This window comes from Maylandia zebra, linkage group LG12 (genome assembly GCF_041146795.1).
Source record: "Maylandia zebra isolate NMK-2024a linkage group LG12, Mzebra_GT3a, whole genome shotgun sequence".
In the NCBI taxonomy this organism is placed as follows: domain Eukaryota; kingdom Metazoa; phylum Chordata; class Actinopteri; order Cichliformes; family Cichlidae; genus Maylandia; species Maylandia zebra.
The window spans coordinates 5050182-5064386 of NC_135178.1; the positions used below are offsets into that span (position 1 = coordinate 5050182).

The 14205-nt window shown below is 44.8% G+C and overlaps 2 long non-coding RNA genes across 3 annotated transcripts in view; one reads left to right on the forward strand and one right to left on the reverse strand.

Annotated features, from left to right (window-relative positions):
• The window catches only part of LOC112435691 (uncharacterized), a 40024-nt gene extending 31196 nt beyond the window's left edge, over positions 1-8828 (reverse strand). The window contains exon 1 of the long non-coding RNA XR_013101063.1: positions 8127-8828. This is a non-coding gene — a long non-coding RNA (uncharacterized LOC112435691). The remainder of the gene's footprint in view (positions 1-8126) is intronic.
• A 178-nt stretch (positions 8829-9006) lies between these two features.
• Positions 9007-14139, forward strand: LOC143421432 (uncharacterized). 2 transcript variants are annotated; one of them, XR_013101067.1, is made up of 5 exons: positions 9007-9165; positions 12321-12390; positions 12790-12909; positions 13194-13252; positions 13432-14139. It is a non-coding gene; the product is annotated as an uncharacterized LOC143421432 (long non-coding RNA). The 2 variants fall into 2 exon arrangements; XR_013101068.1 differs by lacking the exon at positions 12321-12390.
• The last annotated feature ends 66 nt before the right edge of the window (positions 14140-14205 follow it).

The window sequence follows — 14205 nt, forward strand, 5'->3', positions numbered from 1 at the left end:
GCCCGGCGGGCGGTGCCTCACAGCCCTCTGCCTCTGGGAGTGGCCCCTTTCTACTAAGGAGGCAAGAGGTGGCCAGGAGTCTGTCAGCGAGTTCTGCATGTCCTGGTGACCCTCCACCTGTTTCACAGGTGGGTGCAGCCTGATCTATCTAGTGAAAGTCTAGACAGACCAGACCAGCTCAACCACACAGACACTTCCTACCTGATTTGAGGACAAAAGCAGAGTATGCAATATGTGGGACACACACACACACACACACACACACACACACACACACACACACACACACACACACACACTCACACACAGATCAGTTGAAAGGGACAGAAGAAATGGCAAAAGTGAGAATATCTCACACACACACACAACAGAGGGGGAAGAGATAGAGAAATTGGCAAATGTGAGATCATGCTAAGCAGCTTGAACTGAAAGTGACTGGAAATGTTTACGTTTGATCAGCCACCCATCCATTCTCTGCTGTGTTTCTTTTCCAGTGTCACAGGGCAGCTCGAGCCTATCCCAGCTATCTTAGGGCGAGAAGCAGGGTGCACCCTCGACAGGTCACCAGTCTGTTACAGGGCTAACACATAGAAGCAGAAAACCATTCGCACCTATCGCCAATTTACACTCTTCGATTACCTATTGCCACTAACTGCAGGTCGTTGGACTGTGGCAGGAAGCCGGAGTACAAGGAAAGAACCCACGCAAAAACAGGAAGAACATGCAAACTCCACACAGAGCGACGGTAGAGCTGAACTCAAGACCTTCTTCCTGTGCGGTAACGGTGCTAACCACTGTGCCGCCCGCGTGTGAGCAACCGTCTCCCAGAAATTTAAAAAAGTTCAGTTACTTTCTTTCAAGCTGCTTACACTACATTGACTTTTGTTTTTACAGAATCTCAGAAGAGGAGAGCCACTGAGGGAACGCCTTCCGCCCTCCGACGCCTCCACCGTGACCTCCACTTCTGAGAGGAATTGCCCACAGATCAAGCATGGAGTGTGCCTGAATGGACATACAGAACTCCAAGGTTCGGCCCAGTGTTGAGGGTTTTCCCAAAGGAGAGGGCCCGGCGGGCGGTGCCTCACAGCCCTCTGCCTCTGGGAGTGGCCCCTTTCTACTAAGGAGGCAAGAGGTGGCCAGGAGTCTGTCAGCGAGTTCTGCATGTCCTGGTGACCCTCCACCTGTTTCACAGGTGGGTGCAGCCTGATCTATCTAGTGAAAGTCTAGACAGACCAGACCAGCTCAACCACACAGACACTTCCTACCTGATTTGAGGACAAAAGCAGAGTATGCAATATGTGGGACAAACACACACACACACACACACACACACACACACACACACACAGACACACACACACTCACTCACACACACAGATCAGTTGAAAGGGACAGAAGAAATGGCAAAAGTGAGAATATCTCACACACACACAACAGAGGGGGAAGAGATAGAGAAATTGGCAAATGTGAGATCATGCTAAGCAGCTTGAACTGAAAGTGACTGGAAATGTTTACGTTAGATCAGCCACCCATCCATTCTCTGCTGTGTTTCTTTTCCAGTGTCACAGGGCAGCTCGAGCCTATCCCAGCTATCTTAGGGCGAGAAGCAGGGTGCACCCTCGACAGGTCACCAGTCTGTTACAGGGCTAACACATAGACGCAGAAAACCATTCGCACCTATCGCCAATTTACACTCTTCGATTACCTATTGCCACTAACTGCAGGTCGTTGGACTGTGGCAGGAAGCCGGACTACAAGGAAAGAACCCACGCAAAAACAGGAAGAACATGCAAACTCCACACAGAGCGACGGTAGAGCTGAAGTCAAGACCTTCTTCCTGTGGGGTAACGGTGCTAACCACTGTGCCGCCCGCGTGTGAGCAACCGTCTCCCAGAAATTTAAAAAAGTTCAGTTACTTTCTTTCAAGCTGCTTACACTACATTGACTTTTGTTTTTACACAATCTCAGAAGAGGAGAGCCACTGAGGGAACGCCTTCCGCCCTCCGACGCCTCCACCGTGACCTCCACTTCTGAGAGGAATTGCCCACAGATCAAGCATGGAGTGTGCCTGAATGGACATACAGAACTCCAAGGTTCGGCCCAGTGTTGAGGGTTTTCCCAAAGGAGAGGGCCCGGCGGGCGGTGCCTCACAGCCCTCTGCCTCTGGGAGTGGCCCCTTTCTACTAAGGAGGCAAGAGGTGGCCAGGAGTCTGTCAGCAAGTTCTGCATGTCCTGGTGACCCTCCACCTGTTTCACAGGTGGGTGCAGCCTGATCTATCTAGTGAAAGTCTAGACAGACCAGACCAGCTCAACCACACAGACACTTCCTACCTGATTTGAGGACAAAAGCAGAGTATGCAATATGTGGGACACACACACACACACACACACACACACACACACACACACACACACACACACACACACACACACACACACACACACACACACACACACACACACACAGATCAGTTGAAAGGGACAGAAGAAATGGCAAAAGTGAGAATATCGCACACAGACACAACAGAGGGGGAAGAGATAGAGAAATTGGCAAATGTGAGATCATGCTAAGCAGCTTGAACTGAAAGTGACTGGAAATGTTTACGTTTGATCAGCCACCCATCCATTCTCTGCTGTGTTTCTTTTCCAGTGTCACAGGGCAGCTCGAGCCTATCCCAGCTATCTTAGGGCGAGAAGCAGGGTGCACCCTCGACAGGTCACCAGTCTGTTACAGGGCTAACACATAGACGCAGAAAACCATTCGCACCTATCGCCAATTTACACTCTTCGATTACCTATTGCCACTAACTGCAGGTCGTTGGACTGTGGCAGGAAGCCGGAGTACAAGGAAAGAACCCACGCAAACACAGGAAGAACATGCAAACTCCACACAGAGCGACGGTAGAGCTGAACTCAAGACCTTCTTCCTGTGGGGTAACAGTGCCAACCACTGTGCCGCCCGCGTGTGAGCAACCGTCTCCCAGAAATTTAAAAAAGTTCAGTTACTTTCTTTCAAGCTGCTTACACTACATTGACTTTTGTTTTTACACAATCTCAGAAGAGGAGAGCCACTGAGGGAACGCCTTCCGCCCTCCAACGCCTCCACCGTGACCTCCACTTCTGAGAGGAATTGCCCACAGATCAAGCATGGAGTGTGCCTGAATGGACATACAGAACTCCAAGGTTCGGCCCAGTGTTGAGGGTTTTCCCAAAGGAGAGGGCCCGGCGGGCGGGGCCTCACAGCCCTCTGCCTCTGGGAGTGGCCCCTTTCTACTAAGGAGGCAAGAGGTGGCCAGGAGTCTGTCAGCGAGTTCTGCATGTCCTGGTGACCCTCCACCTGTTTCACAGGTGGGTGCAGCCTGATCTATCTAGTGAAAGTCTAGACAGACCAGACCAGCTCAACCACACAGACACTTCCTACCTGATTTGAGGACAAAAGCAGAGTATGCAATATGTGGGACACACACACACACACACACACACACACACACACACACACACACACACACACACACACACACACACACACACACACACACACACACACTCACAGATCAGTTGAAAGGGACAGAAGAAATGGCAAAAGTGAGAATATCGCACACAGACACAACAGAGGGGGAAGAGATAGAGAAATTGGCAAATGTGAGATCATGCTAAGCAGCTTGAACTGAAAGTGACTGGAAATGTTTACGTTAGATCAGCCACCCATCCATTCTCTGCTGTGTTTCTTTTCCAGTGTCACAGGGCAGCTCGAGCCTATCCCAGCTATCTTAGGGCGAGAAGCAGGGTGCACCCTCGACAGGTCACCAGTCTGTTACAGGGCTAACACATAGACGCAGAAAACCATTCGCACCTATCGCCAATTTATACTCTTCGATTACCTATTGCCACTAACTGCAGGTCGTTGGACTGTGGCAGGAAGCCGGAGTACAAGGAAAGAACCCACGCAAACACAGGAAGAACATGCAAACTCCACACAGAGCGACGGTAGAGCTGAACTCAAGACCTTCTTCCTGTGTGGTAACGGTGCCAACCACTGTGCCGCCCGCGTGTGAGCAACCGTCTCCCAGAAATTTAAAAAAGTTCAGTTACTTTCTTTCAAGCTGCTTACACTACATTAACTTTTGTTTTTACATAATCTCAGAAGAGGAGAGCCACTGAGGGAACGCCTTCCGCCCTCCGACGCCTCCACCGTGACCTCCACTTCTGAGAGGAATTGCCCACAGATCAAGCATGGAGTGTGCCTGAATGGACATACAGAACTCCAAGGTTCGGCCCAGTGTTGAGGGTTTTCCCAAAGGAGAGGGCCCGGCGGGCGGTGCCTCACAGCCCTCTGCCTCTGGGAGTGGCCCCTTTCTATTAAGGAGGCAAGAGGTGGCCAGGAGTCTGTCAGCGACTTCTGCATGTCCTGGTGACCCTCCACCTGTTTCACAGGTGGGTGCAGCCTGATCTATCTAGTGAAAGTCTAGACAGACCAGACCAGCTCAACCACACAGACACTTCCTACCTGATTTGAGGACAAAAGCAGAGTATGCAATATGTGGGACAAACACACACACACACACACACACACACACACACACACACACACAGACACACACACACACACAGATCAGTTGAAAGGGACAGAAGAAATGGCAAAAGTGAGAATATCTCACACACACACAACAGAGGGGGAAGAGATAGAGAAATTGGCAAATGTGAGATCATGCTAAGCAGCTTGAACTGAAAGTGACTGGAAATGTTTACGTTAGATCAGCCACCCATCCATTCTCTGCTGTGTTTCTTTTCCAGTGTCACAGGGCAGCTCGAGCCTATCCCAGCTATCTTAGGGCGAGAAGCAGGGTGCACCCTCGACAGGTCACCAGTCTGTTACAGGGCTAACACATAGACGCAGAAAACCATTCGCACCTATCGCCAATTTACACTCTTCGATTACCTATTGCCACTAACTGCAGGTCGTTGGACTGTGGCAGGAAGCCGGACTACAAGGAAAGAACCCACGCAAAAACAGGAAGAACATGCAAACTCCACACAGAGCGACGGTAGAGCTGAACTCAAGACCTTCTTCCTGTGGGGTAACGGTGCTAACCACTGTGCCGCCCGCGTGTGAGCAACCGTCTCCCAGAAATTTAAAAAAGTTCAGTTACTTTCTTTCAAGCTGCTTACACTACATTGACTTTTGTTTTTACACAATCTCAGAAGAGGAGAGCCACTGAGGGAACGCCTTCCGCCCTCCGACGCCTCCACCGTGACCTCCACTTCTGAGAGGAATTGCCCACAGATCAAGCATGGAGTGTGCCTGAATGGACATACAGAACTCCAAGGTTCGGCCCAGTGTTGAGGGTTTTCCCAAAGGAGAGGGCCCGGCGGGCGGTGCCTCACAGCCCTCTGCCTCTGGGAGTGGCCCCTTTCTACTAAGGAGGCAAGAGGTGGCCAGGAGTCTGTCAGCAAGTTCTGCATGTCCTGGTGACCCTCCACCTGTTTCACAGGTGGGTGCAGCCTGATCTATCTAGTGAAAGTCTAGACAGACCAGACCAGCTCAACCACACAGACACTTCCTACCTGATTTGAGGACAAAAGCAGAGTATGCAATATGTGGGACACACACACACACACACACACACACACACACACACACACACACACACACACACACACACACACACACACACACACACACACACACACACACACACACACACACACACACACAGATCAGTTGAAAGGGACAGAAGAAATGGCAAAAGTGAGAATATCGCACACAGACACAACAGAGGGGGAAGAGATAGAGAAATTGGCAAATGTGAGATCATGCTAAGCAGCTTGAACTGAAAGTGACTGGAAATGTTTACGTTAGATCAGCCACCCATCCATTCTCTGCTGTGTTTCTTTTCCAGTGTCACAGGGCAGCTCGAGCCTATCCCAGCTATCTTAGGGCGAGAAGCAGGGTGCACCCTCGACAGGTCACCAGTCTGTTACAGGGCTAACACAGATACAGACAACCCTAGACACTTAAGAGCATTTCAGAGTTTCTCCACAAACTAGGATTTTGGAAAGAGGCCGGAGCACGTGGAGTGAACCCCCACAAACACTTTGAGGACATGAGAAATCCATACAGAAAGACCTCAACCTGATAGTGGAGTTGAACTCAGGACCTTCTTGCTGTGCGGGCAACTATATTAACCACTGTGCCACCGTGTTGCCCTTGTTTGTTCACCCGTCAATGAATTCATTTACTTCATTACTAAGCTTCTTACCTTTACACATGCACCCACACACAGGGGAAAGAGCTAGAGGAAATGGCAAATGTTAGATGATAATCTCTCTCTCACTCACACACACAAGACAAGGGGAGAGAGAAAGAAGAAATGACAAATGTGAGATCATCGCACGCACACACACACACTCACAAACACACAAGCACACAAACAGACACACACAGGGGATAGAGATAGAGGAAACGGCAAATGTGAGATCAAGCTAAGCAGGTTGAATCAAAAGTGACTGGACATATTTACGTTTGATCAACGGTCTCCAAAATGTGAGTGAAGTTGGCCCCCCCACCTTCTTCAAATCCAACAAAAGTGGTATCAAACGTTTGTGCTGCAAAAATTTTCGTTTGTGCTGCTATCATTTTAAAGATATTAATAAAAATTTCTAGAGGTCATCAGAGGTCAACCAGCCCCGTCATATTAATGGAATCAAACAAAATTGGTGTCAATCAGTTGTGCTATGTTTGTGCTGGTTTGTGCTGCTAAAATTGTTGTTTGTGCCGCTATCATTTTAAAAATATTAATAAAACAACGTCTTGATGCGTGCTTAATCATCCGGGTAAGTAAATTCCAAAAGGTTGATTCTGTTCATCCGGACACTTTCAGTGGGAGAAACGTTTCGTCACTCATCCAAGTGACTTCTTCAGTCTCAGCTGACTGCAGTTTTCCCCAATCTTATAAACAGTACATTTGACCTTTACATTTTCATTAATGTCTTTGAAAACAGAAGCAGCACAAACGACAACTTTAGCAGCACAAACCAGCACAAACATAGCACAACTGATTGACACTAATTTTGTTTGATTCCATTAATATGAGGGGGCTGGTTGACCTCTGATGACCTCTAGAAATTTTTATTAATATCTTTAAAATGATAGCAGCACAAACGAAAATTTTTGCAGCACAAACGCAGCACAAACGTTTGATACCACTTTTGTTGGATTTGAAGAGTGAGTGAAGTTGGCCCCCCCGCTCACGTCTCCAAGACATTTAAATGGATGTGCTGCAGGGATTGTCATAACATAACCTGATTAACATGTTATCTGCTGACTGTTAGGGGTCGACAAGCAAAACGAGCTCCTGGTACAAAATGCCTTACTGTTTCCCATTACCACAAATGATGCAAAGGTTGCTCTCCACAAATGTGGGCATAGTGTGCTATGAGTGCGACATAAAACTGTAGAGATAGAGCTTATGTGAGATGTTTGTGTGATGCTATAACAGAGCCGCAACAAATTTTTTGAAGTGATCAGCAATAGCTGTGAAGCTATTCATTACTGAGTTCATGTTTGGAACTTTGATTTCTGTTTATTTTTCTGTTTGTTTTCAATAAATTGGATGCTCAAAAAATGCTTTTGTCCAATTTCTGCTTGTTGCATGTTGAAGCTCTACTTGGAACCTTGTTAAGATCCAACCATGCAAAATATGACTTTTTTATTTTTTTGTTGCAATTTTTCAAGAGGTCTTAAACTTTTGATCGGGACTGTATCTCTATTCAGACCAGCTTGATTGTGACATCACAGAACAGAACCTCCCTGCAGTCTGTTGTTTTTATTGTGTGTGTGTTTTTTTTTAAATCTGCCATTGCTTTAGATATTTCAACCTTTTTGAAAATTATTTTCTTTTGCAGTTAGGATCCTTATTTGCTTTAAATCCATCACAGTACAGCAAACTAACCTTTTTAAACACAACCGAGTATTTTCCTGCAGCCTTTAAGTAACACAGTCTACCTAAGTTTGATTTGTAGCACGTTTCACACTATGTAAAAAACATAATGTTACCTGTACAGACCCAGTATGTGATTTAAAAACACGAGGACTTACACGTGATCTTTAAATGAGGAGTCCTTACCTTTAAATGTAACGTCTCTTCTTCCTCTCCTGTCTTGTCTTTCTAAACCTTCTTCTTGTCTCAGCTTGATTTCTTGTTTCTTCGTGTCAAACACCGCAGCCGGCGATTTGGCTACCAACGCACTGTGCTACACACTACACACAGTTTGTGTGTGCTGACATTTGTTGAGCTGATAGAAACGCTGCATTTGAAATTATCTGCCAATTTAAAAAAAAAAAAAGTCACTCCCTTTATGCGTCTTCCTCTTCGGATAGGTAGATCCCAACGTACCGAAGCCGCAACTTAGGGACACATGCCGTTTTTCCGGTCTTGTGGCAAAAAGAAAAAGAAAAAAAGAAGAAAAAACCCCAAGTGTCCCACTCTTAACTCCTGACCTTTTCAAATGTCCACAAAGTCCGCATTGACTCTACAACTTCCTTTATCTTCGTTCCCATGGTAACGAAGGGATACACATATTTATAAAGGAGAATGCGCTTCTATCTGATTCTATCTGAAAAACCGTTGAGAAGTGCTGTGGTTTTTAGCCCCACTTATTTGCGCTCTTCCTCTCCTTCATCGGGTGCAGCTTCACCTAGGGATGGATGGACACACACACACACACACACACACACCCACTGCTCCACCCCTCCCCTGATGCTGCTCAGCCACAAACCACACCCCGCCACAGGCACGTGCAGAGGGGGGGCTAGAGGGGCTTGAGCACCCGCCCCTTTCCTGATGGGTGCCCAAAGTGCCCTTTTGTTGAGGCAACTTTTTTAAAAAAAATTATTATTTTTTTTATGTGTGTGTGTGTGCGTGCGGAGTCTTGTCTGTGCCCATCAACAATAATATTTAACTATTAATCACAGTTTTGCTAAATAAAAGGATCTGGCTTGCATCAGTCACATGATCACATTTAACCAATGATCGCCCTTGACGGCAGAACGCGCTGGTTACGAGCCGGGAACGAGCTCACAAAGAGCACGCGCATTTGTTGCGGTCCGGAGCTGTAGGAGAAACACAAGTTAACTCAGAGACACAGACTGATGCGACAAACCCAGTAAGTAGGTGCACAGCGTGCACTGTAGTGTATAGCACCCAGGAGTATTAGCTTATTACGTACACGTTGGTAAGTTGTCTTGTGGCAACTGACGAACTGAAACAAACGAGCGTGCTGTGTGTGCAACAGCGCGACAAACATTACCTGTCCTTTTATTAACTGCACAAGCAGTGCTGGTCACAGCTGCTGGCTACCTGTGTAAGGCTGTCATGGATCTGTAGCTCTGTCACCGTTTTAGGGAACATATTTAGTTTTAAAGTAAGTTTCCGGGCTTTTCCTGCCTTTCTGGAGGGATTATATTTCACTAAAAAACGATCTAATATGCATGTCCACATAATAATTATTATAATTATAATATATTAAAAACACACGCTGTATTTTAAAGAACATACATTAAGAAGCAGATTATATTAGATTTATATTTTAAATAAGACAAAAGTTGGATTTTACAGCAGTAAAATTATTGTATCTCTGCAGTTTAAAAATGTAATAAGCTTTGCCCCTGCACAGAGTGGATAGTGAAACAAATGGAATCATCATAAATACATTATTTCATATTTATTACTTCCCCCTCCTCATTGCGTTATTATTGTAGCTCTAGTAATAAATAATAATGTAAGGATTATGGATCAGCACCGTGATGCCCATAGTATATACAGTATTCTGAAGAAGGTCTAAAATGTCACTGTGTGTGCGTGCATGTGTGTGTTTTATTTAGATGGATTTTTTTAAAAAATATTACTCATGATATAACATTGTCCAGACATGCCTGGTAAGGACATGAGGAGGAAACAGCAGGAGCTGTGTGAGGCTACTAAAGGCAGTGCTATAACATTTTTCTGTCATCATTTTATTATAGATTAAGTGCAAGAGTTGTTAGGTGTGGATAATTAGATTATAGTTTATTGCAATAGCAAGTTGTGCCTTCAAAGGAGCTTGCAAAGACTACGATGACCGGGATGACTGAGAACCTTCACAGACAAGTTGTGCCTTGTTCTCACATAGCAAGTGGAGAGTGATATATGAAATGATGGGATGGAAGGAAGAAGAGAAGCAAAGAGTGATTCACAGGCAGAGCCTAATTTATTTCTCACAGTTTTTTGTTGCCTTATGGTTCCAAGCGCTGTCACCAATCTTTGCATTTTGTTATTATCTCATGACACTTGTTTAATCAGCTACCATCTCTCCTATGGACTTTTTAATGTCTACAGTCTCAGATCAACACAGCCCTTCTCTTCCCATATTAGATTCTTGATGAATGTGTGTTGTTGTTATTCAACCTGGTTCAATGTGCCCCTTTTTAACTTTGAGCACCCGTCCCTTTAAACCTCTCTGCACGGCCCTGCCCCGCCACAGTGCTTTTCAGATTTTTAAAATGTAGTTAATGAATTATTCAGTGTGTTTCAAACTAAACTGTTTATAAAACCAACAAAACCCCTAAAAATTAATCTTAACTACGTGTTTTGTCAGTTACTCAAAACATTTTTCTAAATGAGATAATATGTGGTTTGTGGCTCAGCTGCAGGGAGGGCTTTGGCTGGTGGGTTCAGGGTGTGGTGTCAGGGGATGCTGACCCACACGGCTGTTCTGCATCATCTGATCATGTTGGGACTGTGTGCTGCACGGGAAGAAGGTGGCTGGAAAACTGCACAAGCAGAAGAAACCAATGACAAACTGTAAATAAAAGCATCTACGTGCTTGTAACATGCATGCTTTACACCCTAACTGTTTATTAAGCATAACAAGGTTTTAATAAAATAGACATTGATTTCCTTAAACAATTTAGAAGAAAAAATAGCAGTCATCATAAAGCTAACAAAAAAAAACACGGAAAAAATGCCTGAATAGCACAAGTGATTAATGCCATCAAGCTAATGCTAAAGAAGCAGCAGACAATGACAGGTCAACATAAAATAACTAAATCTTAAGGAATGAGTAATAACATAATGTATGATTAACTATATTTCACATTTATGAATGAATTACATTTTTCAGGTTTATTATCATTATGATTCAGACATAATGCAGCTGTAAAGATCACATTTAGTAGCAAATTTCTCATCAATAGAACCCAACTGTCATGGTCCGGGTGAGCACGGGGTTTTTCCACTCCGCTGGGTTCTACCTTCAGGCAGAGACTCCAATCAGCTTCCACACCTGGTTCCAATCAAGTCACCTGCATATAAGACCAGCATTCACAACAGACCTCTGCCAGATCTTCTGCTAACCCATGTCAGTGCTAGGCTGCGAACCCCTTGTGAGAACCCTCAACTACTGCTTTTCCCTCACCGTGTTTTTCTTTGTCATAGGACCCACCTGGCAGTCACGTTTCCCGAACTACTCTCATCTCCGCCTGGACGCTGGTTCTGTCATCTGGTTTCTTCCTCTCCACCATCGGACTACACCTGCCTGCCTCCCTGCCAAGTCCCTCACTCCACGCATATTCTGGATCCTCTCTGGACACTCCTCACCCGGAACCCCCTGGACACCCCTTCCTCGCATGACACTTTAAACCTGCAACGCGTAAGCCCTAACCTCCATAGCCTAATCCTGCAGCTGTGATTCACTGGACTGCCACTGACTACTTGTCTCTTCTCATTATAGTGACTGCGTACCTCCATCCAAGCCGCTGCCCCTTTTTCCATCCGTGAAATCCAGCACCTAGCCATAGCACTCAGTTTCATGTTCACAGTTTGGCCTCACAGTTCACAGTTCATAGCATTTCATAATTCATAGCATTCATAGTCTCTTGTTGTGTAATTTCACTAGACACTTGTAAATAAAGCACTGTGTTCACGCCCGTTTGCCTCCCTCTGTGTCTGCATTTGAGTCCACACCCACAGCCGGGCCCTCTCGGCCGTAACACCAACACTAATTATATTTGATTTGGAGAGAATTAGAGAGATAGAGAATTAAAAAACACAGCATGGTACATTATTACAAATAAGGCACTCCCACATCAAAAGTAAAACTTGGAAGCTTTGTGTCTCTGTCATTATTTCTTCTGCCATACAGCTACACCGCTGGAGCATGGTACACAGAAGTCGCTTTAAAAAAATACATTTAGTATAGCTCTTCAGGCATAGAAAACATAACTTTACCTTACATCGAGGACAAACAACAAATTTACAATTCCACTTGCTGTACTCAACCAGGAGGTGAGACAGGGACGGATAGAAGGACATCCGTGGACTTCCTCCAATGAACCAAAGGTTATCTGGGCAGGTTTGTAGTGTTTTTAGTGATTTTCACAGCAGTCTTTCCAAGGCCGTGGACTCTCCCATTCCCTCAAACACTGCAAGCAGAATTCAAACGGCTGTCCATTTACTGCTGTGCACACTTTACAGAGGACATTCAAATCTGATCCATTCTCTCTTATCACAATGGATCTGCATTCGGGACACTACAGGGAGACCTCCCTTATGGGGATGCTGCTGACATATTATAAATTGTTATATCTATATTTAGCCTAATGGTAAGGAGAAATATTACTTTTTTCCACCGTCGAGATCCTTTGAGATCAAAGTGGATCAACAGCTTCACCAAATGAAGCACTATAAAAACTGCACAGGAAAAATATCCCTAACTTCACCTGTGATCACACAGTAGTTTTCTGTTGCAAAGGGAACAAAGAGAAAGACTTCACTGAGTGAAAAAGGATGAAGATACAAGCTGGTGATGATCCAGTGCACCTGGTCTCAGGACGTGAAGAAAAAGCCTGATCACCTTCTCCACAAAAACAAGGTGAGCTTAATGTTATGATTGATTTTAGCTTTTCAAGTTATGTATGTTACTTTCATAATAGTCACAGATTATATTGCAAACGCAGTGATTGCTGTTATGTGTATGATGACCAAAACTCTCTAAAAAACTGTTATTTCTTGCTGGCTTTCAATGGAAGATTATACCCATCCATTCAATTGAATTTGTTTTGAAGTCTTTTTCTGCTTTGATTGAGCTTGAAAGTCAAAAACACCACCAACAAAAAACTTTTAAAACTGCTTTTTGTTTCCTTTTTTCCTTTGAAGAAATCCTGAGCAGGAGGAACCAAACAGCTAAGAGCATCTTGACCACAGTGGGGGAAAAGGTGTGCACTGAGGATGATTTTGAAATATTAACTTTGTTGTCACTGCTAAGGAGTTTTGGACACAGGAGTGTGTTTAAAATGTGTGCATCTTCAGTGGTGTTCAGGGAACCTGACATAATAGTTTTTGACATGTTTAAATATTTTGTGAGGTTCATCTCTGTCCTCTGTTGTGTGTGTAGGATATCTTATGGCTGAAGTCCGGCTGACTGTCGCTGGGAAGCTATTGGTGAACGACTCTGCATCTCTATCTGAATATGGGCTCAAGCCCTCGTGCGTGGTGCAGATGGTGGTGAAGGTCCACAGAGGCTGACAGAGACCAGCAATATGATACATCCAAAGGACAAAATGCATCATCTTTGCTAACTGGCACTGAACTGTGTCGTCTTTGATCTTTGGTTTTCTTCTACACTTAAACATACAGCTCAATGAAGCATTAAATGTAAGCGACTGTATAACTTACTTGTTATAATAGTCTTACAGAGTAGGCCTTGAGATGGAGAGGATAGATGCAGCTTCAGTAAAAGACATTTTCAGGGAAAGAACATTTTCCAGTTCCTCTTTGGAAATTTGAATATTGTGAAAAATGACTTGAAAAAACATGTTTTTAATAAGGCTTTGAGCTAAATGTGGAAAAATGTTGCTACTAATTCCAGCATCATTCAGTTTACAAACGGCGTCCCATTGAATAACTGGAATCCCCCCTCCCCCATTTTCACATAATGTGAAGCCATCCAGTGGGATGGTTCACATTTTTGAAACTCCTGATATTGCGTGAAATCCCTTTATGCACACTTTGACTACAAGGGGTAGCCGACAAGCATTAAAAAAGGATAATGTTTTTAAAAATGGGAAGAGCAACCAAATTATAACATAACATTAAAGTGAGCATGTGCTACACACCTCCTGCATGAATCAATAAATTCAGATATATTTAATCACTGATGCAAAATCTT